Source organism: Pelodiscus sinensis, chromosome 9, assembly GCF_052426305.1.
Source record: "Pelodiscus sinensis isolate ZL-2025 chromosome 9, ASM5242630v1, whole genome shotgun sequence".
Taxonomy (NCBI): domain Eukaryota; kingdom Metazoa; phylum Chordata; order Testudines; family Trionychidae; genus Pelodiscus; species Pelodiscus sinensis.
Genome location: NC_143060.1, coordinates 31,343,085 through 31,356,895, shown reverse-complemented (window position 1 = coordinate 31,356,895; position 13,811 = coordinate 31,343,085). Strand labels below are relative to the sequence as shown.

Genomic DNA, 13,811 nt, shown 5'->3' with positions numbered 1-13,811 from the left:
GCTCAGTTCCAGCTCATGCTGGGTACAGGAGCTCAGACCTACCTTAGATGGGGCTGCTGCCATACCATGCTGCTGTCTCTATCAGAGGCAGCAGCACAGAGCTGGTTTTTAAACTGGCTCCTCTTGCAGACCAGCTCCTGCCCGGCACCTTGCGCTGCTGCCTCTGATACAGAGGCAGCAGTGTGGAGTGGCAGGGGGATCCTGGGGGGTGGAGTTGGAGCACACTGGCTGCCAGCTCTGCCCCCAGGGACTACAGAATAGTCGAGTAACTGATAAGAATTCATGAGGTTACTCAACTATTCAATTAACCGATATTTAACACCCCTAATAACAAGTAGCTGGGTTCTGGCCCAATGAAAAGCAAAACCAGACAATTTTACAAATCCATTAGCATGTACTTTTTATTACAGTTATCCTAGTGTAATTCTTCCCCCTAATTTTTCAAGCAGGACATACAGTGAGAGAGAACATTTAGGTGGCTCTTCTAACCACTGTTTACACCACTGCAATTCTAAACTAACTTCACAGGTTGTAGATGTCTTTCAGTTGTATAATAAATATTTGCTGTTATATAGATGACTGGCAGTGTTTGACGGGGGGGGGGGGGACACAATTAAATACTGTTCAGCCACATTAAACTATTGCAAAATTCCCTCATACTGCATCTCAGCCTTGATCCAAAGGGGTTTAAACACAAAATAGTTATGAGTCCATCTTTGATTACAGTCTGGGCTAACACAGAACCAGGCATCTCTCTTCGATAGAGGTTTTCTTCTAAGCCAAACCTCTTACAATTATATGCATTCAGCTCAAATCCTACCAAGGTCAGGAATGACAGGTGGAAATTATTACTATCTGATGACTGCTTAGGAACTTATGAATTAAGATGGTGGTCTCTCTCTGATTTCCAGTGGACTGGACATGATGAAATGACAGCCGTGGCTAGCACTGGTAGGTGACCCTAATGGCAGTGGAAGAAAAGAGGTTAAGGTTGACTATCAAGAACCTCTGCTCAACTCCCACTACTAGAGATAGTTCCTCCAAGGCAGTCCTGCTGAATTTTTGGCTGGGCAGTATGGGGGAAAATTGCATTACTGTTGTCTGTGCCATAACTGTTGTGTGAATGGAGCACTTTGATTTCCAGGCTATTAATCTGACATCTTTAAGATCACTCCAGTCACTGAAAACACAGTAATAGTGGTTTTGATATTGTACGCAAGAATTAAAGTCCATTTCCTTGGCAATTTCACTTTGCCTGCATTATGCATTGACAGATAAATAAACAAAGCACATCCAAACCATGGAAATAGTATACTTTTGTGTGAAGACACTGCATGCTTTTTTGGTATTTTAAAATTTGTTTAGAATGAATAAATACGCACAAAAATCAACTGGAGTAACAGACACTTTTGAAGCTGTGGTACACAGTAAAGGAACCACCGTCATTTCACATCTTACATCAAGTACTGGAAAAGGCAGATGTGTTTGTTAGAGTTCACCTGCACAACCAATTCTCTTTGTTTCTCAAGCAAGCAAGCAAGTTCTAAATGAGGACATCTTGAGTTTGCAGCATCAGCTGGTTTCTAACTTTGGCAATGAACTGACATTTGACAATACAAACATCAGGCTATTCACTCACGTCCTCTCATTTCTTCCATCATGCTGTTCAATTAAACATTAGCGTATTTAAAATAAAGTTCAAATTGCACATGTCTTCTGCCTAAAAGTCCTTCAAAACCAGATGTATGAATCCTATACATTAATGGCCTAAGAGGCCAGTAGCTGAGCCCTAAGCCCCATGTTTAGTTATTTTTAATCAGTTCTGAGGTAACAAATCATTTAACAAGGAGATATTATTTGCAGAAATATTGCTGGAGTGTGAGGGAACAGGCAGTGGACAGACATGAAGCTTCGTTGACCTCTGTTTACTGGTAAAAGGTATTTTCCAGGTCACACTAGGAATGAAATGAAACTAGACAGTTCCAGGTCTTTGGGTGAGTTCTGGGTGGCCCTACGCTTATTTTATCTGCACAAGATCAAATGTTCAGAAATCAGTGCAAACATTGTACATTTATTAATATTCAAATGTTAACTTTTTACTGAGAAACTTTTCAAGTCCCTAGAAGAGTCTGCAGTACAAGAAAAACCAAATGCCTCACACATGCATGGCAGCAAAGTGTAGCAAATCTGTAGTGGAAAAGAGATACTGGAATTCAGATCTGGGAGAGCAAGATAGAGCCAAATGTCTTTTCTTTTGCAATGAGATTGGGCAGAAAATGTCAGCAAATTTGTACAAAGGGAATCAAGCGAAACAAATAAAATCAAATCACTTTCACTTTAGAACTTCAGTTTTCTGCTAGGACACTTTTCTTGAAACACCAAAACAACTAGTGTTAAACAGAGTGAAATGTAAGCTCATAAAAGTGCGATAATCCCCCTTTGTATTCTTCTTTTTTTAAATAATGCACGATTCTTTTTTCATCTCATCTTCAATTCAGCAGCAAGTCCTGGCTCACCACACAGGACTGTTGCAAGTTGCTCTAAATATACTTCAGGGCAAAGCATGCATTTTTAAGGAAGCTGCTTGGGGAGGAATGCAGCAGTAATTGAGTCAGAAGGAGGAAACTGATTTTTTTTTTTTTAAATCCCATTCCCTCTCTGAAGTGCACAGCAGACCTCACTTACCTTTCTTGATAGCCAGCAAAAGGCAGCCTTCCTCCAGCACAGCTGCACCCACATGCAGAGTTCCAAATAGAAGATGCTCTGGCCAATCACAGACAATATGTCAGGTACTGTGGCATGCTGGGAGCTGTAGTCCATAACTCCAGAGCAAGAGTAATGGTTTAAATCAGTGTTTCTCAAGCTTTTTTTTTATATAAAGTGCCTCTTTAAAAAAAAAAAATTATAAGTACTCCCAGTACCTACAGTTTTCAGACACACATTTTTTTTCTGCCATTGTTTAAACAACTTAATCATAGTTGGATGGGTGATGAAATTTTTCTGTGTAAAAACTACAAAAATAATAAAAAGCGCTGTAAAACTTAAAACAAAATTCAGTTTTCTCCAAATTTCAGTTGTGTTGACATACCCCCCCAGACTTCTCTCAAGTACCTCCAAGGATACTCATATCATTGTTGAGAAACACTGGTTTAAATTTTACTGTCACTATGAGATCTGAATAAAAATATACAGACCTGCATCGAAGACTCTCTAGTTGGTAAGAAGACTTCCTGCATGATCCATTCATTTTTAAAATATTGATTAAAGGGGCAGGTAATCTGATTTACTCTTTGCCTGTAAACAACCTAGTAGCACTGTATAAGTTACTTATACTATTTAAAATACACTTATGGAATAAATGAAATAAATGATATGAGACACAGACTGGGAGTTCAGGAATGGAGGATTCTGCTGTGTGTCATTGCAGGTCAACATGATATTTAAAATCTTCATACTGGTTTTCTTTATATTTCCTTGCCGTTAGACAGGAAAGAACACCCATAAGTTAAGAGCTTAAGCAAAGAAGAGCAAAAATGCTCAGAGATTTTACCCAAACTTAAGGCAAAAATCCTAAATTCCCCTTCTTAAGAAGAATCTTATACAACCAGATATTTTTCATCTTCTGTCCAATGGTGAATAAATCATCTGGCAGTTTTACTGTTAAAATTAATTCTTGCCAGGATTTAGATGGATATTTGAAACGGATACACATTTAGGCTGGTCCATTGCCAATCTACCTGCATAATGATCTCTTACCAAAAAACAAACTAATAATAAAGTCATAGTTCACACAACCTGCTCTCTCATTCACCTCCAAACTATTCATTCTGGGCTCTAAACATTTATTAACTTGCCACAAAGGGACTGTATTTTCCCATCAACTCCCTAGTTTTCTGTAAGTTTGATTATCCTTAATTGCAATAGGATAGAATCTGTTACTTACCTTCCTACACAGCTTTGAGCCATTACCCTTGCTTGCCTTGCCCCACCTTGCCTTCTCCAGTAATTTCACAAAGGGCAATTAATGTCCCAAGCCACACATGCCATTGTGTGTGTCAAGACCAAAAATGGCTATTCGTGAGCAGGACAAAGAGGTCACTGGAGAGCAGCATGAGGCACTTTCTTTTCCATGAGGCCCCCTGCTGGTCCTGGAGCAAAGATCCAACCTCAAGGACTTCATATGTGTTTTTGAATGACTGTGTGTTGTGCTGTTGCAAAGCAGGTACACCTGTGCAAAAAGCCAGAATCAGCAGGGTGTCAGTGGTTTGCAAGCCACGCATCAAGCAGAAAAGGTGCTAAGAATAAAGTAGCATAAACTGCACATCTTCAAATCTGGCATTCAACTGGCGTGCCTAACAAGTGCAAACACATACTTCAAGGCCCTGATCCAGAAAAGTTAATTACCTGCTTAGGGGGTCCCATGCTTAAAATTAATTATGATCTTATAATGTGTTGCTAGGTTGAGCCCAAGGTGATTTACACTGATTCACACCCTGTGCATCTACTTCACTGGAATGACACAGGGTATACATCAGAGCAGAATGGAAGAGCAATGAACAGGAGGCTATCACATTCTGGGGTGCAATCTAGACCTATGAGGGGCTGTGTCACTACCTGACTTCCAACCTGTGTCTCTCACAATACTTCACTGCTGGAGCTCCCTACTAGGTTGACACCATTTCAAAGGCAAAAGCAGGACACATGCAGGAGCCTCATTCCCTCTGTGGCCCTGGCCCTGCTCCTTTTCTTCTTCCCTGAGGCCCCACAGCAAAGTCAGGCCAGAAGTCAAAGCCAGGCTATGCTAATAGTTCACCAGGGAGCCTGGGCAATTACGGGAGGTGGGGGGGGGGGGGGGAGTTCCTCCACTTGCCCTGGGTAACCAAAAGCAAGGTACCAGCCTGTGTCCCTGTGCCCTAAGGTATGCTGCTCAGGAAAGATAGAGGGGCCAGGGCATCTCAGAGAATCCCAGGCTCCCTGAGTGACATCTTACCACTGCCCACCTCTTGGCTTGGCCAAGAGACAGGGCCTTGTGGAGAAAGAGGCCTCTTGGTGAGGGGAGGTTAAGGCCCACTTCAGTCACCCTCCTGGAAAAGGCTGGTGCCATCCTTGAGCCTTTGGCAGTTTATTACAATATTATTATGATGGCATGCCAAGGGTGAAGACAAGCATGCATTTGGACACAAAGTAAAATAAAGGAAAGGGTTCCTGTCATATCTTACACCTGTTTTACTTGTGTTGGATGAATGAAGTAGAGGGAGTGTCTTGTGCACCTGTCCCTTCTCTTCCTTTCCTGAGGCAATAATTGCCATTTCTCTTCTTCCGATATATTTTCTCTCTCATTTCTCTTTCCTATCTGTTCTCCTCTTGCAATCTTTCACCTTGTCTATTCATTTTTACTTTTAAAGTCTTGGTTAGTGATTTTATTAATTAATGCTTAACATGCACACTGTGTGTAGAGGGAGGGAGGGGATGGATATTGAGTCCTCCAGCTTTCCCACTCATCATTCCCTTCCTGTGTGCTTCATCTGCCTTAGCTAGCTTGATGCCATGATTGAAGATTGTTAAGATAAGAACTGCTTTTAGCTCCTGAAAAACTCAACAGCCCCATTTCCAATTCCTTTTGACAAAACGTACCTTCGAGTGTCTTCCTTTTACCTTAGATATACTCCTTCCCCTGTCAAGAACACAGTCCCCAAAGAGTGCCATAAGCCATTAACAAGTGGATTCAAAATAGGTGGTACCTGTAAAGCAACATAAATTGAGCTAAGAATGGCTGTTAGACTTTTCAACCATAATTCCAATTCAGAACAATGCATCAATAGCCTGCCTATCCACCCTAACATCCATGAGATCTATTAACACTTCCAAGAACAATCTCCTTCTGTTTCTTATTAGGATGATATTAAATATAGCAAAACATGGTACACACACAGAAGAAATATCCACGTATCACCTGGTGGTAGCCAACAAGTGACCTGGATCCCTAAGTTTCCTGGTTCAGTCTACTGTTGAGTTGTTGTTAGTCAATACATTTCAGTACAAATCCAAAACTGGAAGATTTGTGGTCAAACCTAGGTATGAGTAGTGTCTTCTAGGAGGATTGCAATTTCTGTTACTGCTAGAAATGTAACTGCTCAAAAAGTGATCCTTCATCATGAAACAGTGGTTGCCCAATTTATGTACTACCTGCAGCTGTCAAGAGTAACACTACTGATTTGGCACATGGTTGTTTTGATTTTAGTGATTCCCCTGTCCTTGAATAATGGAAACAGCACCTCTGTAGGAAAATGTTGGAACCAGGGGTTCTCAAACTTTTGGTTAGGACCCAATAGTGGGTCGTGACCCCATTTTAATAGGTTACAAACCACAGTTAGTAGTTCTGCAATTTAACATTTGAATTCTTTGAGAACTCTTGGGTGAATGCCATCTGGTTCTGGTGAATTGTTACTGTTTAGAGGAGGATTTTGGAACAAATTGGTAAACTAATGACACCTGTCTGAGACAATTCCTCATTTTTGTCACCTGGGTTCATTATGTAGGGGTTCCTTTCCATCAAAACAACACAGAACTGGCTCGAGCCCCATCCTGTGATCTTGGAAATCTATACACCACCCTTAGGCACGTCTGAGAAGTAATGCTTCCCCACTAACTGGCACAGAGTCTGGATGTAGAAAAGAAATATTTAATAAAAGGAAGGGAAGTAACTTGGTGTTAATTTGGGGAACTACCACAAACAGGGGTCATAAACGGGTAGAAGTCCCACTCCAAGTAGATTGAGCAGTGTCCTTTCCCACTCAGGTTCTTAAGTTCAGCCACCAAAAAGTCCCTTTCATGTGCCCCATGATTCTCTGCTCCCTACTCACAGTTGCTGTCCTTGGACTGTGCTGATCCCAAGCTCTGAGGTGCATCTGCAGAGTTGATTTCCCATGCTGAATGGAAGGGGTAGGGATAAAGAGACACTTTACTTCCTCTATTGCTTGGGCACTTGCTCGCTGCCCCTCTCTTCCAGCCACCCTGTTGGCTGCTCACTTGTAATTCCTGCTGGCCACCTGCTCACCACTTTCACTGTATCTCACCAACACCCACTCAGTGCACCTTTCCGCCACCACCCCACTGGCCATTCAGTGTGCCTCTCCACCTCAGCAGTCACATATTCACCAGCTGTCACATGCCTCTTTGCTGTCACCTCTGCATATTTATCTCTTAGGCCCATGTTTCTCAAACTGTGGGTCCCGACCCCCCTGGGGGGTTGCAAGCAACTGAGTGGGGGTGGGGGAGGCTTGCGGTATCACAAAGTTTGAGAACCCCTGTCTACACCAAGTCTACACTGGCACTTTACAGCACTATAACTCTGAGTGCAACAAGTTACAGAGCTGTTAAGCGCCAGTGTGAACCATGCTACAATGCTGGGAGCTGTGCTCCCAGCGCGGTTAGCTACTCCCCTCACAGAGGTGGTTTACGTAGAATACTGGGAGAGCTCTCAGGCCTCATGCCACAGCTGCACTTTAAACTTTTACGTAATTTTCAGCTCTCTACAGTCTGGGCAGAAACACTGTCCCATCTCAAGGGATTTCAGCTCTCGGGGATTTGGAAGTCTTAGCAGGCAAGGTAGAAACAATCCTACCATAACAGAGTTCAGCTGTGAACGAGCATTTAACACAACAGAGAGGTTCTAATGAAGCCTATTTAGCTCTTTCTTTGAAAAGGGTGGTGGGTGGAAATCTGTTAAATCAGTCCAGCAAGGACCCTTCAGAAGGGTTTGCAACCTCCTAGCTGGGATCTCTGTCCCCCACCCCTCTTCAGGCCTTGGACATTCAAGCCCCTGGCTTAATGAGGTTATTTCAACTCTGGGTGCCCGCCCCCCGCCCCCATTAGAGTCAGATTAAGATAGTCCTGCTTCCTGCATTCCTACAATATTCACAACATTAGTAACCATATTTCACTACCCCGTTTTCAATAGGCAAAACTGGTCACTTTGACATTTCTCTATCTGCTGAATATGTAAGCAGAGCAGGAGCAAACTGTATTTCCATAAACATACCCAAAGTCTCTCCCCCTCCCAGCTAGTAGTCAGGGAAGCGTTATTCAGATCCTGTTTACACTTAGAACCCACCAATCTGTTGCAAAATGGGCCCAAGCATGCCTGAAATGGGACAGGCAGTTTGCAGAAATTGGAACACAAGAGTATGGCACATTTTGAACTAGTAGACTGTTCTCAATCTGCCATTAAAATTAACTCTGGAAGATACCACCTTCCTTGATGAACCAGCAGCTGTAGGAGCAGAATGGAGGCATTTTTATCTCACCTTGTAAAGGGGCATACTCCATCCATATCCTCTGATGCCCAAAAACATCTCAGAGTCTCCAATGAGCAGCACTTTCATGTTATTTATTTATATTCTCACCAATACGGTCTTATGCAGCCAAGCATTTACAGTGGTTTCTTGCCCTTTCCCACAGGGCCGGAAAAGAACAGAGATCTCTCCCTCTCTTGGGATTTCTGCACATACTGTGCTCAGCTAACTTAACCCTTTCTCCCCCATTGTATCTAATTGGCTCATCAGCTCCTAGACTGATCAGTGTACTAGCTACATATTCCCCAGTCAGTTCTCCAGGGGAACTAAACTGGTGCCTAAGTGATCAGAGAGGGGTCTTACTTGTTAGTCTCCAGCATGCTGTCACACACCTCATCTGGGAGCTTGCCTTTAAATACCAAATCATAGCCAGAGGGAAATGACAGCATCCCAGCAAAGCTTGCTGATTTGCAGTGAGAAGCTGTTCTCCATCCGCAGCAGCATAAAGCTTCCTCCCCAGTAAGTCCAACTTCTTGTCTTTATTCTTTGGCACTGAGACCCGATGTCCCTGTTTTCCTTTCACTGGTCACTGAAAATACCAGAGAACTGAGAGGAAGGTGGTTTTGCAGATGCTCAAACCCCTGGGAGGGGATATTGTACCTTCTCTCTACTCATTGGTGGCAGGGAAGTGAAAATCTGCCAAAGGACCCTGGTAGGCTCGAAGGTAGCCTCATTTATTGGCAGCAGTGTTCTAGATGGGTTGCAAAGAGCCTCGATATCAAGAGCCAGGGCCATCCTCAACAGTTCCTGATGCATCTTAACATTGTCCGGAGCAGGAGAAATAGGCCTTGCCACAACAGCTTTATCAGGAGAGGAGAAGAGGATGCTAATTGCATGGAGGGCTGGCCTAGGTTCTGATCCTCTTGTAGTTGCTTGGGTGAAGTATCCCAGGTCTGCTCATTGCCAGGCTCAGTAATGAGGCTATCATGCTGGTGGCAATGATGCTCATGACACCCAGCAGATGGAGCTGGCTACACGTATGTTCCTCGTTGGGGAAAAAACACACAGGTCTCAAAATGGCCACTAGTACATCCCTAGACTCCCCGCTACACACAGCCCAAGAATCCTTCCTGTAAATGCCCTCCTGGTCCTGGGGCAGAAGCCAGTCACATTCCTTACTGATGAAAGGAACCCACATCAGAATCTTATGAGCATGGCACTTTTTAAGACTGAGCAGAACATGTATGCTGACACCAAAGAAAAAGGCTCTGCCTCTGAAGAAAGGGGAGCCAGGAATATCATGCCTGGCTTTTCCCTACATGGCTCTGGCCATGCTGCTGCCCTGGCAGGTGCTTTCAGGGGCGCTGCTTGGTGTGGAGGTGAAGGCGCCAGAGGCAGTACTGAGGGTACCAGTGCTAGGTGAGACTTTTGAATTGCTGGTGATGGTGACACCCAGAGATGCAACAACTTTCTTGCAGCCTAAAACGCGTCAGGAGTAGACTGCACCAGGAAGATACTCTGAGGTGCCATAGCATGAGAAGATGCCAGTGCTTTGGTAGCTGGTCTTGACAGGCATGAGACAGCCTCTCCACCCATGTTTAGAGGAGTTCTCTGGATGTCTTTATCAGAGCCCATCCTCTTCAATTCCATTGAGAACCTGGTTTCTGAGGACACCTCTTTGATATCAGGGACCTGATTCTGCTGCTTGGCACTGGTAGCGCCGAGATGCCCGGACCCAGACCAATACAGAGGGCTCAGATACAGGCTGTAGTGCCAGTACCTTGAGCAGATATTTTAATCACAGGGTCCTGTCTTTTTTCATACAGGGATTTAAGCCCTTATACATGTTGCAGCTGGTGCTCAGATGAGACTCTCCTAATCACTTCAGGTAGGTGAGGTGAAGGTCACTATTCATCATAGCTATGGTGCAAGTGTGGCAAGGCTGAAACCTAGTTAGTGTGGCATATCTCCAATACTGAGTGTTGGAACATGCATAAACAACAAAACTATCTGCCCCTATTATCTGTCTACCCCATAGACAGACGTTAGATAGATATTACTAACGGACTACTAAATTACACTTACTACCTGAGTTGTACCTGCATTGATAGAGACTTGCAGAAGCAAGGACAGAATTCCAACAAGTGTCACTGGCAGTAGGAAGGATTTCAGGGAAGGTCTAGGGAGGTGCAGCCCTTGATGCCTGCATGACATGCAAAACAGCAGAGTTGCCCAGGTCACCACAATGGATGCTGCTAAGGGTAAAAACTCTCAAACAGCTGTGCACTGGAGCACACAAACCTCTACGGTGGAAGGAACAAGGGCTGTCACTCAGAGAACCACTAGATGTTCCCCAGCTGCTGTGCTAGAAATGTTTGTGTTCAAAATGGAACTTATTTTTCTGTCTTCTCCCACCAGTGCTTTGTTAAAAAACAACAAAAACTATCAGACAGTAGGCATTATCTTCACCAAAAATTGTATTAAAAAGCCAAGAATTTTATATAAATTATCTATAAATTAACTTTTCAAATATACATTTGTGCAGTATGGATATGAAAAAATTTAAATTAAAAATTTTGAGCCCTTCTTCAGTTATTGGGCTGTTCCTTAACTCCCTCCTCTCCACTTGCTTTGCTTTTTTAGCATTTAGATTAACATTGATTTGTGCTTTTTGCATGTAACTATTATCCAAATAATTATATGGTTAAATATAGATACATCTAAGCAACAGTCATCTGCTCATAGGATGTTTTTTACTCAGCCAGTTTGCAAATACTTTCTCCACCGGTTTCACATTGATTTTTAGATTAAAGGATTTTATATTGTTGGTATCCAGCTTTTAAATATATAGTTTTTAATTTCCAAAGAACTTACATATGGGAGTGGAGAGGAGGGCACCATAATCTTTTCAGTGCTTAGGGCCACTTATTCCAAGAAGATTCACCAATCAAGGAATATCCAGCTTTATTACTATTGAAACAATGAAATAAAAGCTTCTCATGTCCAAATTGGTATCAAATGCTTCTTTTTAAAATAGCTGGAGTAATAAAAAGACATGAAGAATCAATTGACTGCTAAGACTTCTCTTGCCATTTAAGTGGGGAAATCAGATCTTTCTTATTATTTATGGAACAAGGAGGATCTTAAATTGTGTCTTACTTGCACAAATAGTATTTGGTATTACTTTGAAATTATATGATAGAGCCATTAAGAGGACTAAAAATGAGTAACTGCAAGGAAAAAACCCCACATTTTTGGTGTGAGAAGAAACAGCTAAGGAAAGGCACACAGTAACAATATTGTTTTAATTACAGTAGAGTCTCAATTTTCCCATCTTCACTTATCTTACATTGTTTTATCCGACGGTGCCGCCTGTCACGTGACGACAAGGGGCTCCAGGGACACTTCATACCACAATGGACTTGCTTTCCCTTTTCCCGGGCTGGGCAGGAGCTCTGGTTGGCAGGTCTGAGGAGGCTCCCCTCAGCCCAGCATGCAGCGTGGTCTTAGCAACCTTACCTCCCCACCCCACACCTGGGACAGCTCACGCCCATGCTCCGGGCTCACGCGGCGTTCAGGTATGCTGGGCCCATGCCCCGGTCAGGGCCCAATCCTGGCCGTCCTGCCGCGTTAGTGGCTCCACTTTTAGGAGCAGGCCTGGAACTGCTTCCCCCTCCCAAAACTCTGCGGGCTGGGGGGAGAGGGAGGGAGATACCCCCCTGTGGAGTGAGAGCAGCTCCCGGCCAGAGCAAGCGGGGAGTCCAGGCAGAGGCAGGAAGGGAAGAGGAGGCAGGGATGTTGCAAGGGGAGGGGCTGCCGCTGCTACCAGACTGAGGAGAGGCAGGAGAGCTGGGTCCTTGGGCATGCCTGGGCGGCCCGTGGGAGGAGGGAAGAAGAGGAAGGGGGAGGACGCATTTAGGAGCCGGCCTGGACCCACTTCTCTCTCCCAAAACTTTGCAGGTGGGAGGGGAAGGGAGTGAGTTGCCCCTGCAGAGCGAGCCCGGTTCCCGGCCGGAGCAAGTGGGGTGTCCAGGCCAAGGCAGGAAGGGACGGGGAGAGGGGTGTGTGGCAAGGGGAGGGGCTACCACCGGGCTGAGGAGAGGCAAGAGCGCCGGGGCCTTGGACACGTCCAGGCGGCCTGGGGGAGGAGGGAGGAAGAGGAAGGGGGAGGACGCGGACCCTCACGAGGATGCAGCATCCGGAATCAACTGGGGAGGGGGCAGCGCGTGTGCCAACCACCCCCAAGATAAAGAGCGGAGCCTGCCTGGGAGACCCCCCCAGCCACCACTGCTGCTGCCATTGCTGCTCCACTCCCGCCTCTCGGCCAGAGCACGCCAGGCCCCCGCCCTACCACGAGCCAGCACCATCCTTATTATTCAACATTTCTGGTTATCCGACCATCCTCCGGTTCCGTTTAGGTTGGATAACCGAGACTTTACTGTAATTGAGTTTTCTATGTACTGTATTGCAAGTTCATTTTGGAGTCTGCTCTAAATATTTTAAAAAGTGAATTTGCAATTTACCCCCTTTGAGTTGAAAGACCATAGTTCTTACCTGTTGTCCTGATAAGGCACTTACTGGTTGCCCAGTCTGCTGTCTAGCTCCCTACAAAGCTGTTGATTAAGCCATCGATTAAACATATTATGCAGCTTAACAAGCTCATTCCCAATGAAATCTTTACCAGCTGGTTTTAATTCAAAACAAAGCTTTGGCAAGGTTCTTGTGCATTCTAGAAATGTAACAGGCACAGCTATAATTACTTAAGTGTAGCTTCGGCTAAGATTAAGGCAGCAAAGAGTACAGATCTATTACAACAGTAGCAACACTATACCTGTATGTATTAAAATGTGAAGAACTGAGATTGGTCATTACTAGTTAATAAGAAACAGCAGAATGAAGGCCAGTTAGTGACTTCCCAACAGTGCCTCTAATTTTGGGTGATGTTACTTGAATCTGTTAGCTGATTGCTCCATCAGCAATTAAGTATTATATCAACTTTTTAAAAATTCAAGTAACATTTGAACTCAAATACTTTGCAAAGAAAATGGGTTCAGCTGCTTTGAGATATGTTAGATTGAAAGATTACATGGTATTCTCTTCAATAATTGTCTAGTTAAGGTGAAATGCATTTGCTGCTGGTGGGCTTCCATACCAGGCACCCTCCCCTGCTGTGGAATTCCCCAGTTTGCCTTTATGCAGTATAGGATTGGCCAGAAAGGACAGACTTGCATAATCACCATAAACCTGAGAAATAACAGAGAATGAATATGTAAATCCATGTTCTCTAATTGATTAATTATTCCCTCTGTTATCTGTATTCTATGGTTCTGCTATGGTAACTGTTGAGCAAGAGTCCTTTATCCTATAAAAGTACAGGAAACTACACAGTCAAGAAATAACAGTTAGAAGTCAATAATAGGACTGGTCACAAATGACTACCATTTTTCCCCCTCTGAAAAACTGGATGTGTGACTAAAATCAACATTTTTTCCAGGAAAGCAGAAACATTCAGTGAAA

General features: G+C 44.0%; 1 protein-coding gene across 2 annotated transcripts in view; it reads right to left on the bottom strand.

The window, feature by feature from the left end:
• Nucleotides 1-2,771, bottom strand: part of SAMD13 (sterile alpha motif domain containing 13) — a 34,159-nt gene extending 31,388 nt beyond the window's left edge. Inside the window, exon 1 of one of the 2 annotated variants that reach the window (XM_089780484.1) lies at nt 2,686-2,771. The gene's annotated coding sequence lies outside the window, so the exon portion shown is untranslated. The remainder of the gene's footprint in view (nt 1-2,685) is intronic. The other variant, XM_006120290.4, reaches the window with a different exon arrangement.
• Between the last annotated feature and the right edge of the window lie 11,040 nt (nt 2,772-13,811).